The sequence below is a fragment of the Neoarius graeffei genome, chromosome 7 (assembly GCF_027579695.1).
Source record: "Neoarius graeffei isolate fNeoGra1 chromosome 7, fNeoGra1.pri, whole genome shotgun sequence".
Lineage (NCBI taxonomy): Eukaryota > Metazoa > Chordata > Actinopteri > Siluriformes > Ariidae > Neoarius > Neoarius graeffei.
In genome coordinates this window covers 19687489-19700073 of record NC_083575.1, presented here as the reverse complement: position 1 = coordinate 19700073, position 12585 = coordinate 19687489, and the positions used below count along the sequence as shown (strand labels likewise).

Genomic DNA, 12585 nt, shown 5'->3' with positions numbered 1-12585 from the left:
AAGGATTACGCCGCATCTAGGAACGTGAAAAATCCGAAAAATAAATTTCTCCATTCGGAAAACCGGAGATTTTCAAGAGTTTTGTCAAATATCCGGATTTCCAGGTATTTCCGGAAGACTTTCATCCCTGCTAATCAAACTTCTGAGTAATTCTCAAACTGACTCATATAAAAAATTACTTTCAAACTGGGGCGGCACGGTGGTGTAGTGGTTAGCACTGTCGCCTCACAGCAAGAAGGTCCGGGTTCGAGCCCCGTGGCCAGCGAGGGCCTTTCTGTGCGGAGTTTGCATGTTCTCCCCGTGTCCGCGTGGCTTCCTCTGGGTGCTCCGGTTTCCCCCGCAGTCCAAAGACATGCAGGTTAGGTTAACTGGTGACTCTAAATTGACCGTAGGTGTGAATGTGAGTGTGAATGGTTGTCTGTGTCTATGTGTCAGCCCTGTGATGACCTGGCGACTTGTCCAGGGTGTACCCCGCCTTTCACCCGTAGTCAGCTGGGATAGGCTCCAGCTTGCCTGCGACCCTGTAGAACAGGATAAAGCGGCTACAGATAATGAGATGAGATGAGAAATTAACTGCTAATCCTAGAGGTTCACATACTTTTGCCACTCACAGATATGTAATATTGGATCATTTTCCTCAATAAATAAATGACTAAGTATAATATTTTTGTCTCATTTGTTTAACTGGGTTCTCTTTATCTACTTTTAGGACTTGGGTGAAAATCTGATGTTGTTTTAGGTCAGATTTATGCAGAAATATAGAAAATTCTAATGGGTTCACAAACTTTCAAGCACCACTGTATATTGCAAGTGATCAGATCTGAGTGTCCATGGGTTGATACTCATTTTCAGGTCTTATTCACATTGGCTGCTATAGTAATGACGTTACTCCGAGAAGTCTCATCTCATCTCATTATCTCTAGCCGCTTTATCCTGTTCTACAGGGTCGCAGGCAAGCTGGAGCCTATCCCAGCTGACTACGGGTGAAAGGCGGGGTACACCCTGGACAAGTTGCATTTACCCCCGGAAGTATAAGTACAGCAGGTTTGAAAAGGGTTTGTAGGAATCAGATCTCGCATGATTTTTGGCTGTGCAGACTTGCAACACCTGATCGGATTCCACCTGGATGTGCACAGAAATCAGATTTGGAATGGCAGTCTGAGCATCACCTAACTCACTGGCCGAGTTCCAAATTGCACCATACTCCATTAGTTTGGAATTCTGCCACTAAAGGCTTAAAGCTGCATCAGTTAAAATAGAAATGCTCCGTCAAAACTTAATAACTCTCAGTAATTTATTGGTTGTAGGTCCGGATAGCATGGCATCTGGGTCCTTTTTAGAGCAATGTGTTCCCGAGATAAGTGCACTACAGGGCATGAGATTTGAAACTTAGTCAGGGAGTCCCTCTCTCTCTCTCACACACACACACACACACACACACCCCAAGGACAGAGAATGTCAGAGAAAAGTCATTTCACATGGCTTACTCTATAAAGGGAAAAATTAGACAGCAGAAAGGAGATTTTAACTCAAGAATGGAAAGACATGTTCACAGACCATGGTGATTAATACTGTTTATTATAAAATTGAGACTGATAAAGGAGACACACCCCTTCTCCATTATATTACATACATTTCTTGAGATGCTTTTATAAAGCTTGATTTTTTAAATTTTTTTTTTAAATTGTGGGAAAAAACCCCACCCACACCACCTTGCCCCCCATGCCGTTTTAGCATGACTGAAATGTTGATGGACCTATTAGTCATGAAGATGAACAAAAAACGTGGTCGTGCATGTGCTGAATGCCACTGGAATGAAACTGCTGGTGTAACACTCACTACGTTTACATGCACATAGAGAGAATCGAATTTCTGCCGTTGCTCGACTGAAATCGAAGTTCAAAATGCCATGTATACACCTTAATTCGGCTGAAATTGAACCGAACTTGATTTCTCAGAATCGAGCTACACCACCTAGTTTATGCGATTTCTGCCGAGCTACTTTGTGCATGTATACCCTATCGAGCTACTTGTCGAGCTACTTCCGGAAGTGACGAGTGACGAGACCACAAGCGGGAAACACAACAGCCTCGGTCGGCATGACAACGAATCATGACAACGGCATGAATCTTTTCTTTTTGTGGCATTGTTTGCACTGTTAAAATTTAGCTCACTTACTGTATCACCAAATACATCTGTACAGCTGTTGCATAGCTGTGAATTGTGTACATAAACAAGTCATTGTATTTGTGTGTGTGTGTGTATAGATGTCCAACATCTGAAGAATGTCAATAAAAACAAAACAATTGAACTTTTTGTGTGTTTATTAAGACATAAGTTAAATTGTAAGCAAAAAAAAATATTTTTTTGTAAGCAAAAAATGGACTTTAGAAAAATATTATTGTGCAAAATAAGTTGTCTTACAAAACAGTGGTCTGCGCCGGACAGTTTGTAGCCATAGTCTGTTAGAGCAAGCCGAACAGCTTGAGCACGGAACTGCTAGTGTTGCCAGATTGGGGGTTTTAAGTGCATTTTAGCGGATTTGAACATGTTTTGGGCTGGAAAACGTCAGCAGTATCTGGCAACACTATAGCTCTTCTTCATGACGACAACCGGAAGTGTACCAACACGATGGGGCGTGTAGCGCCACGTGTGGCTCGGGTGCACAATGCACCTTGCACAATAGCCCGATTTCACTTGTGCATGTAGGATTGGATTTCTCTGGCACCCCTGCTGGGACCCTTTGCTCGATTACAACAGCAGCTCGATTTGGACGTGCATGTAAACGTAGTCACTGTGGCTCTCCAGACAGATATTATTGAGAAGAGATATGCCGCTTTTCCACTACAAACGCGGCTGAGTCGGGCTGAGCCGGGCTGAGCCGGGCCGTGCTGAGTCGAGCTGAGCGGGGCTGTTGGAGTTGCATTTCGACTACAACCGCGCTGAACCGTGCTGGCTGGAAGTGGGTGGACACATTGGGTGGAGTTAGCGAAAGTGGGTGGACGTCAGGTGATGTCGTTAAGCAGCGCAAACAGTGACATCAGTGAGCTTTTAAGCGGTAGTCTCACGACCCGGAGAGTAAACAATAAACATGGAGGACATGGAGTCGTTAGTGTTGCTGGTCTTGGTGCTGTGGCTTGTTGTCACCGACAACGCCAACAGATACTGGCAAGAGCGTATAGATGAGGCGAGGCGCATAAGGCTTCAGAAATTCTTGTAATTCGTAATTCTTCTCCTTCTGGGTTTGCGGTGTTTACAGATCCCAGCGCGCTCGCGGGGCGTGTGTGGGCGTGTGAGGACACTCCTCCTCACCAATCAGTGCACAGGGGAGTGTCTGCTCACGCCCCCAGCCTCACTCGGCACGGCTTGGCTCGCTTCAGCCCCACTCCAAAACGGTGCAAGTTTTAGGGGCTAAGCAGGGCTGAAGCGAGCTGAGTCGTGCTGGTTTTTGGTAGTCGAAACGCGAGCCGTGTCGGGCTGAAGTGAGCTGAAGCGAGCTGAAGTGAGCTGAAAAAGGGTAGTGGAAAAGGGCCAATAAATATCAGTGAAGTTGTGTTCTTGCTTGTGTGTTTGTTTTGATGGGTCCAATAAAATGACATTACGCTCAAAGCTTAAAGTCTGTTTTTCATTCCTGCACATATAGTGCAAGCGTACATATAAAGCCCAGGCAACCCATCTAGTTTACAAACCACACACCAGGCTTTTCGTTTTCGGAAGAAAAAAGTAAAAGATTCAAGTTTTTATGATATTGGCGTTGTTTTATTTTATTTACACATCACAAATCTAACAGAAATTCACTAAAATGATCGAGCCATCAATACAGTGCCTTGCAAAAGTATTCATCCCCCTTGGTGTTTGTCCTGTTTTGTTGCATTACAAGATGGAATTAAAATGAATTTTTGGAGGGTTAACACCATTTGATTTACACATGCCTTCCACTTTAAAGGCGAACTTTTTTTGTGACACAAACAATAAATAAGATGAAATAACAGAAATCTGGAGTGTGCATAAGTATTCACCCCCTTTTGTATGAAACCCCTAAATAAGAGCTGGTCCAACCAATTCACTTCATAAGTCACATAATTAGTTGATCAAGATCCATCTGTGTGCAATCAAAGTGTCACATGATCTGTCACATGATGTCTGTATAAAGCCACCTGTTCTGGAAGGACCCTGACTCTGTAACACTATTAAGCAAGCAACATGAGAACCAAGGAGGCTCCAAACAGGTCAAAGTTGTGGAGAAGTATAGATCAGGGTTGGGTTCTAAAAAATATCCCAAACTTTGAATATCCCAGGGAGCTCCATTAAATCCATTATAGCAAAATGGAAAGAATATGGCACCACTACAAACCTAACAAGAGAAGGCTGCCCACCAAAACTCACAGACCGGGCAAGGAGGGCATTAATCAGAGATGCAACAAAGACACCAAAGATAACACTGAAGGAGCTGCAAAGATCCACAGCGGAGATGGGAGTATCTGTCCATAGGACCACTTTAAGCCGTACACCCCACAGAGTGGGGCTTTATGGAAGAGTGGCCAGAAAAAAAAGCCATTGCTGAAGAAAACACATTTAGAGTTTGCCCAACGGCATGTGGCAGACTCCCCAGACACATGGAAGAGCATTCTCTGGTCAAATTAGACAAAAATTAAACTTTTTGGCCATCGTAGGAAATGCCATGTGTGGCGTAAACCCAACACCCTGAGAACACCATTCCTACAATGAAGCATGGTGGTGCCTGCATCATGCTGTGGGGATGTTTTTCATCTGCAGGGACAGGAAAGCTGATCAGGACTAAAGGAAAAATGGATGGCACTAAATACAAGGGTAAGTCAAAAAGTTCTAAGACCAATTAAAAAAATATTTATGAAAATAAAGCTATTTCTCTCTATATATCCTCCATTTAAGTCTAAACACTTCTGCAAGCGATGTTTCCATTGGATAATTCCTTCTTTGTATTCCTTTTGAAATTATAAACATCTGTCTTTACCCTCGTACAGGGCAATTCTGGAGGAAAACCTAGCCTATTTGAGTCAGCCAGAGGTTTGAGACTGGGATGAAGGTTCACATTCCAGCAGCACAATGACCCTAAACATACTGCTAAAGCTACACTGGAGTGGTTTAAAGGGAAACATTTAAATGTCTTGGAATGGCCTAGTCAAAGCCCAGACCTTAATCCAATTGAGAATCTGTGGCATAACTTGAAGACTGCTGTACACCAACGCAACCCATCTAACTTGAAGGAGTTGGAGCAGTTTTGCCTTGAGGAATGGGCAAAAATCCCAGTGGCTAGATGTGGCAAGCTCATAGAGACTTATCCAAAGCAACTTGAAGCTATAATTGCCGCAAAAGGTGGCTCTACAAAGTACTGACATCTTCAAAGTTGTGGGCATGTTCTGTAAATGAAATGATGCAAACCCTCAAACAATCCATTTTAATTCCAGGTTGTGAGGCAACAAAACCCGAAAAATGCTTGGGGGGGGGAATACTTTTGCAAGGCACTGTATTCCAAACAGTTGCTAAGATAAACAAACAAACAAACAAACGCACGCACTCAGGGGTGATAGCGTTCCGGCGCCGCGCCGGATTTCCGGCGTACCGTGGCTGGGGAAAAAAAAAAAAAATCTAGTTCGCCCATTGTCCTGTGTCATTCTGAGATGCGCAGATAGACAGTAAAGGGAATTCGGAACTAGATTTTTTTTTTTCCCCCAGCCACGGTACGCCGGAAATCCGGCGCGGCACCGGAACGCTATCACCCCTGCGCACTGCCACTGGGATGAAACCGCAGCTTTGCAGACAGATGATGATCTTGCAACTAATGGCCAGCTGAGGTTCTGAGACACGCTTGGAAAGGGAGGAGTGTCTTAGGTTTTTGATCTGTCTGTACCAAGGAAATTGACAAAGTATGACGTAGGAATGTAGACCTCTCCCGCCTCAGAGATTCTGCCTCTCGGATAGATCCGGGAGCAAACAGTCACTGACACAGACACAGCTGCTCAGAGATGTTTCTCGGTTTATTGTAGGACAAACATGAGTACATATTCACATTCAAGAGTGTGTTGTAGCTATGTGATTAGATGATTTAACTGACGAAGCTAAGTTATCACAGGCAAGCTGGAGTCTATCCCAGCTGACTACGGGCGAAAGGCAGGGTACACCCTATGTATAACGTAAATGGGTAATGAAGCATGACATCACTGGTTTAGACGACACTACTTTATGAAAGAAGAGAGACATTATGTCCCATTACATCACCCATCATGATCACAGTCTTACAAAAAGAAGAAATACATTACCGGTCAACATAACCTTCATTAAGCAGAGAACAGAATGTGCAAGCGAAGATAAATCTCAAGGATTTAACTAATCAAAACAAGTAGCAATCAGACCAGCCTGTACCAGCTTCAAGTACACCAAACATATTTCTATCAGAGGGAAGGAAGGGTATTTAGTTGGTTGCAATCTGCAACCTCACCACTAGATGCCACTAAATTCTATATAGTGCATCTTTAAAGCATATACGCAGAACCATGGCCTCACTTTTTGTTTATAAATGCCTTGAGACCTCGAAAATGGTACAGGAATAGTTTTAAGCGTTAACAATAAATCTAATATAGTAATTTTTACGACTAAAGCGATTCATATAGGTCTGAGTGAATGACCCAGACGTCACAGCAGGAAGTCTATCGGTCTCATCGCCATTTCCGCTATACTAAAACACAGAGCTGACTGCAACTCTGATCCTCCATTTTGAGCTAATTTATCACCATGCCACATAGATGTGTTGCTGGCGGGTGCAGCAACATGACAGAAGGTGGATTTACGTTTCATTCATGACCCAAGAATGTTCAAACTGCAAAGATTTGGATGCATTTTGCGAGAAGTTCACGGGCACATCAGGCGCCTACGAAGTGGCCTCTCCTCTGCTCATTTTACTGAAGAGTTGTACGAGACCTCTGATCTGTTGAGAAGTGTTGGCTATAAGCCAGTATTGAAAGAGGGTGCAGTATCAACAATTAAAGGAAAGTATTTATTTATTTTTAAAGGAAAAGTAAGTTCAGTTGCACCAGTTCTCCTGGAGTGTGAGCCGAGGGTTGTTGCTAAAACCCAGGACATGTTATTGCTCGGGCAGTGACCTCCCCGCAGTTGTTGTTAAAACCAGTGACGTCCCGTTCCGTCCTTTAGTAATTGCCTGAGCCGAGCAATAATGGCGGAGTACTCAGTATGGAGCAAATGGAGAATGAGTGGACCAGCTGTCTGATTTCTCCGCTGGATATACTTGCCTCAGCAGCAATATCTCGCCCTTACGTGGAAGAAGCGAATGAACGGAGAACTGAACAAACAACTGAAAGTCAGATTGTTTCAAAAACAATCGGCCACAAGATCGGCCTTCAAGAAGCGAGAATACAGACGGGTAAGCTCCGACTCTCATTTGTTTACCTGCATTTAGATTAATACATGTAACTTGTATTGTGTGTTCAAGTTACCGGTATAAGATTATTTAATTTACTTCAGAATGTGATTGTCTCAGTTCATCTGATTATTTAATTAGCCTTTTACATTTTATCAGTGAAAATGCATGCATGTACATGTATGTTGCATAAGTTATAACACCTATCCTGTTTTAATAAGAGTCAACCCACAATCAATGAAGTCAAATCAGTCTTAGTTGAGCAAGCTGGTAACGGCATTTCTTATTTTCAATATAAATTTTTTATTTATATGACTTTGGTCTATAGCTGTCAAAGGCCTTGGTCTTAAAGTGCATATTCTGGACCAATTTCGGGTTTTGTTACATGAAAGTATGTCCCTTTACACACTCATCCAGAAGGGTAATTTTGCACAAGGCCATCTGTCTACAGCAGAAAAAAAATAAAATAATAAAACGCTCTGGAAAAATCCCAAGGGAGTCTGGAGCCAGATTCGTGACGTCACCTACGGAAGCGCCAGCAGGCTGCGCGAGCTTTGCACGGTTTCAGTGCACAGCCTGTGTAGACCAAGCGCTCCCATTTCTCTCTCATTATCCGGTCTTTTGGAAAACGATGAGTACTAATCCCATCAAGATTGGTGTTGCTACACCCTCCTACGATACATCTGTTAACCATTTTAATAATTACGCGATAATGTTGAAGAAATTTGCAGAAAACCACCAGGTCGTTTTCTCATAAACAAACCAGCGCTGACGTAGGATTCAGAGGGAGGAGTCCCGCACGCGACATCATGAAAATCAATGTTTGCCGGGAAATCCAAATGCCAAGTTTTTTCAGAGGTGGACCAATTCGCCTCAAATGGCTTGATTTCAACTGAACTTTTCTGGTATTGCGCAAGGTAAAAAAATTGCACAAAATGTGACAGATATTTGACAAAAGTTTAATATAAAATAGGAGAATTACATTGATCTTGCTCCTGAATTTACCCGTGATATGTACTTTAAAACCAGTTACTGCTGTGACATCACGCACTCAGGGCTGGCTGGCTCAGCGGGGCAGCTCGAAAGCCAACTTTGTGGTTGATTTTAACTCTCAAAAAAAAAATTTATATATATGAGTGATTCCACGCTTATGGGTACTGAAATGGGGACATGAACTTATTTTTAAAAATTCACCGAAAACCATTTCTTTTTTTACCATCAGGTCACAAAACATGTAATCTTTAATGAATGATATGTTAAAAGATAACTTTAATTTTCTGAGATGTAATAAAAACATACTTATATGCCAAAGTCAGAACGTAACAGAAGTGTTGTGGACATATATATTCTCAATTTTAACAATGTAGAATTACTTTTTGAAACATAGGAAGGTGATGTTTTAGCAAATATAATTAATAAACATGTGTAGTAGAATAAACATACACATTCTTTCAATAAGATTAACATGGTATATAGCTAGATTGTAATTAATTTGTAACAGACGCGAGATGGACAATCGTAACAGAAGTAATGCAAGACATCATCATTTTGGAACTCATAGGCTTGACTTTGGCATATAAATATGTTTTTATTACATCTCAGAAAATTAAAGTTATCTTTTAACATCAGAACGTGACCTGGACTCGCGTGCCATAACGTTTGTAAACAAAGTTTCGTCAGGAAAACTTTATTCACAGGAAGATTTTTGCGAAATGGCAGCTAATACCGACATGAATTACGATGGCATGAATGAACCTGTCCTCCAGACAGTGAATGGGCGGAGGAAACGTCGTGTTGTGGAAAATCATGGTCGCTATTTAGCGAAAATGAAGCGATATAGCGGCGAAAATGTTGAAAATGGAATAGTCTGCCATCACAACAGCTTGATGTGTGCCGCGGTAAGCTTAACTCAGATCGACCTGGCTTACTTCAAAAAACAGTTATACACGTCCAAAGATAAGGCTGAACAGGACGCTATACTTCTGTCTCACTTGAATATTATGCCGGTTAAGCGGAGGAGAGAACAAGTTGACGACGAGGGGAAGAGACGACAAAGAGACGTGACCATCAAATTAATTATTATTATTTTAATAATAATTAAAATAATATTAATATTAATAATATTATTATTAATAATATATAATAATAATAATATAAATAATATTATTTACCATCAAATCAAATTATTATTATTATTATTATTATCACAGTTATTGTGTCAATGTTGTTAATGTTACTAACTTAAACTTGCCCTTCTTGGCAGAATATTGCTTGTTGCATTTACTGTACATGTATTTGTGTTAAGATTTTCATGTTATTTACACCAGGTTTTTATTGCACTTCAGTATTATTCCAATGTATTTTATTTGGTTTAGTACTTCGTATCATCAAGTCTGCTGATGTGAAGAAAATAAACCTATTGGCGTTGTTTAAACTGTGTGGATTTCGAATTTCTTAAATGTTGACATGACAGGCCTTTTGCCTTCATTTATGAAGAGGAGTGTTGGTATTTATTTAGGTATTGCTTAAAAACATGACACGATTATCTCATGATCATAGGTCCATTAACAGCTATGAATGTGCCAACCACACCACCATCACTATTACAACCACCCTATATGTGTGGCATACTAATTTTCAATGTTTCCAGTTGTATCTCTGGTGATTTTGTAACACTTACTCATGTCTGTAAGGAAAAAATGGAGGTTTTTGCACACAAAGAACCTATGGATTTAGCTGGTTTTGACACAAAAGAAAGAAAATATTTGTTAAAAACAGTAATTTTGCTGAAGTAACATTTGTGAGATTAACACAGTGTTTTCCCTAACTAATAACCTTGTGATTTCAAATTAATCTAGGTTTCTATACTTAAATACAAAGGCCTGATAAAAAATGGCCTTTTTCTCAAAAAGTGGTCAAGTGGAGTTAGAGGGTTTTGCATCTGAACTCTTCATATATATATATATATATATATATATATATATATATATATATATATATATATATATTCCCATTTATGCAGCATACAAGAGTCAAGGATGGAGATACTATCCACTCAGAAATTTATTTAAAAATAAAGGTTCTGCATATCTCCTTTAAAATAAGTCGGAATTGAGAGAAGTCAGATATTTTGGGAGCTTAATTCTACTGCCAAAAATCTCATCTCATTATCTCTAGCTGCTTTGTCCTGTTCTACAGGGTTGTGGGCAAGCTGGAGTACACCCTGGACAAGTCGCCAGGTCATCACAGGGCTGACACATAGACACAGACAACCATTCACATTCACACCTACGGTCAATTTAGAGTCACCAGTTAACCTAACCTGCATGTCTTTGGACTGTGGGGGAAACCGGAGCACCCGGAGGAAACCCACGCAGACACGGGGAGAACATGCAAACTCCACACAGAAAGGCCCTCGCCGGCCACGGGGCTTGAACCCGGACCTTCTTGCTGTGAGGCGACAGCGCTAACCACTACACCACCGTGCCAAAAATATAGGGGGAAAAAAGTTATGATTCCCCCAGACTGTTTTCTTTTATACCTGGTTTAAAAAGGCTTACACTGATGCACTGGCTGTTCACATTTAAAAATGAACATTTCTGTTTTTGTTTGTTTGATAGTTACACACTTTTCTGTTTATGATCTTTGGTCTTATGATCTGATGACCCCTTTTATACTTGTTGTACAACATCACCACTGCTATTTAGATATGAACCATGACAACAAATATTGTTAATGGCAGCATGATTAGATTAACTCTGAATACCATCAAGCCCAAGTTCAAGTTCCTCACTCTCTTCTCACATGTTGTTAAAGGAGACCGTTCACTCAAAGTCTGACTGGCCAGGAAACCCGTGACACAGTATATGAAGTGAGTGTGAAATCGGGGAAAAACAAGTTGTGCATTTCTATTTTCACAATGACCAGCTTTCTGCCATACGTAATCTCCCCGCGCGCGCACACATCAAACACCCTCGCGCGTGCTGTGGAACCACGTGGAGGGGTTGCGTGTCATTGTTTCCCGCTCAAACAGTAATAACAGTTAACGGAAATATATCAGTTATAGTGTGTGTGTCGCTTATTTTTATAGCTACCAGGCTTAAATAAGCAAGAATGTGTGGAATAAGACATAGCTGAGACACAAAGCAGGCACGTGTTAGTCAAACTCTCACTGAGAGAAACAAAAAGCCAGGCTTATTTTCAGTCTGTGTTTAAAATTACCTTTGCGTGGAGTGAAGACGAGTTTCTTCTTCAGACTCTCAGCTCCGTTATGAAAGCGACACACACAGTCAAGAGTGCGATGAATAAAAGTCCACGTGTGGCAGCTCTATTATGACTTCAAAGCAATCAGCGACTGTTCGAGTGAACCGATTCTCATTCGATTTTCGTTCATTCCCCGCCCCGCCTCTTCCCTCCCCGTCCCCTCCCCGCCCCGCCCCGTCCCGTCCCGTCCCGTCCCGCCCCGCCCCGTCCCGTCCCGTCCCCTCTTTTACAGATGAATTATTGGTGAATCTCATCTCATCTCATTATCTCTAGCCGCTTTATCCTTCTACAGGGTCGCAGGCAAGCTGGAGCCTATCCCAGCTGACTACGGGCGAAAGGCGGGGTACACCCTGGACAAGTCTCCAGGTCATCACAGGGCTGACACATAGACACAGACAACCATTCACATTCACACCTACGCTCAATTTAGAGTCACCAGTTAACCTAACCTGCATGTCTTTGGACTGTGGGGGAAACCGGAGCACCCGGAGGAAACCCACGCGGACACAGGGAGAACATGCAAACTCCACACAGAAAGGCCCTCGCCGGCCACGGGGCTCGAACCCCTTCTTGCTGTGAGGCGACAGCGCTAACCACTACACCACCGTGCCGCCCTGGTATTATTATTATTACTTATATTTTTTTAGAAGTGTGTCGTGGTTTGTATTTATTTCTGTAGAATTTTATTGTGTTATTTTAAGAAATGTGACAGTCAAAAACTAATTTTTTAAAGCATCAGGACTTTTAGTTATTGTTCAAATTATGTTGTAAAATAACATAAGGTTAGCACCAAGAACCTGTTTGTCGTTTAATTTGCACTACTTCACCACTACTACCTCTGCCATCTCTCATCGATGCAATTATTATGTCCAATAATATAGGCCCTAAACTATTTTATGCATACTTTT

At 41.7% G+C, this 12585-nt stretch overlaps 1 protein-coding gene across 1 annotated transcript in view; it reads right to left on the bottom strand.

Annotated features, from left to right (window-relative positions):
- slc29a1a (solute carrier family 29 member 1a) overlaps positions 1 to 11780 on the bottom strand; it is a 127315-nt gene extending 115535 nt beyond the window's left edge. The window contains exon 1 of the mRNA XM_060925383.1: positions 11636 to 11780. The gene's annotated coding sequence lies outside the window, so the exon portion shown is untranslated. The remainder of the gene's footprint in view (positions 1 to 11635) is intronic.
- Positions 11781 to 12585: the final 805 nt, after the last annotated feature.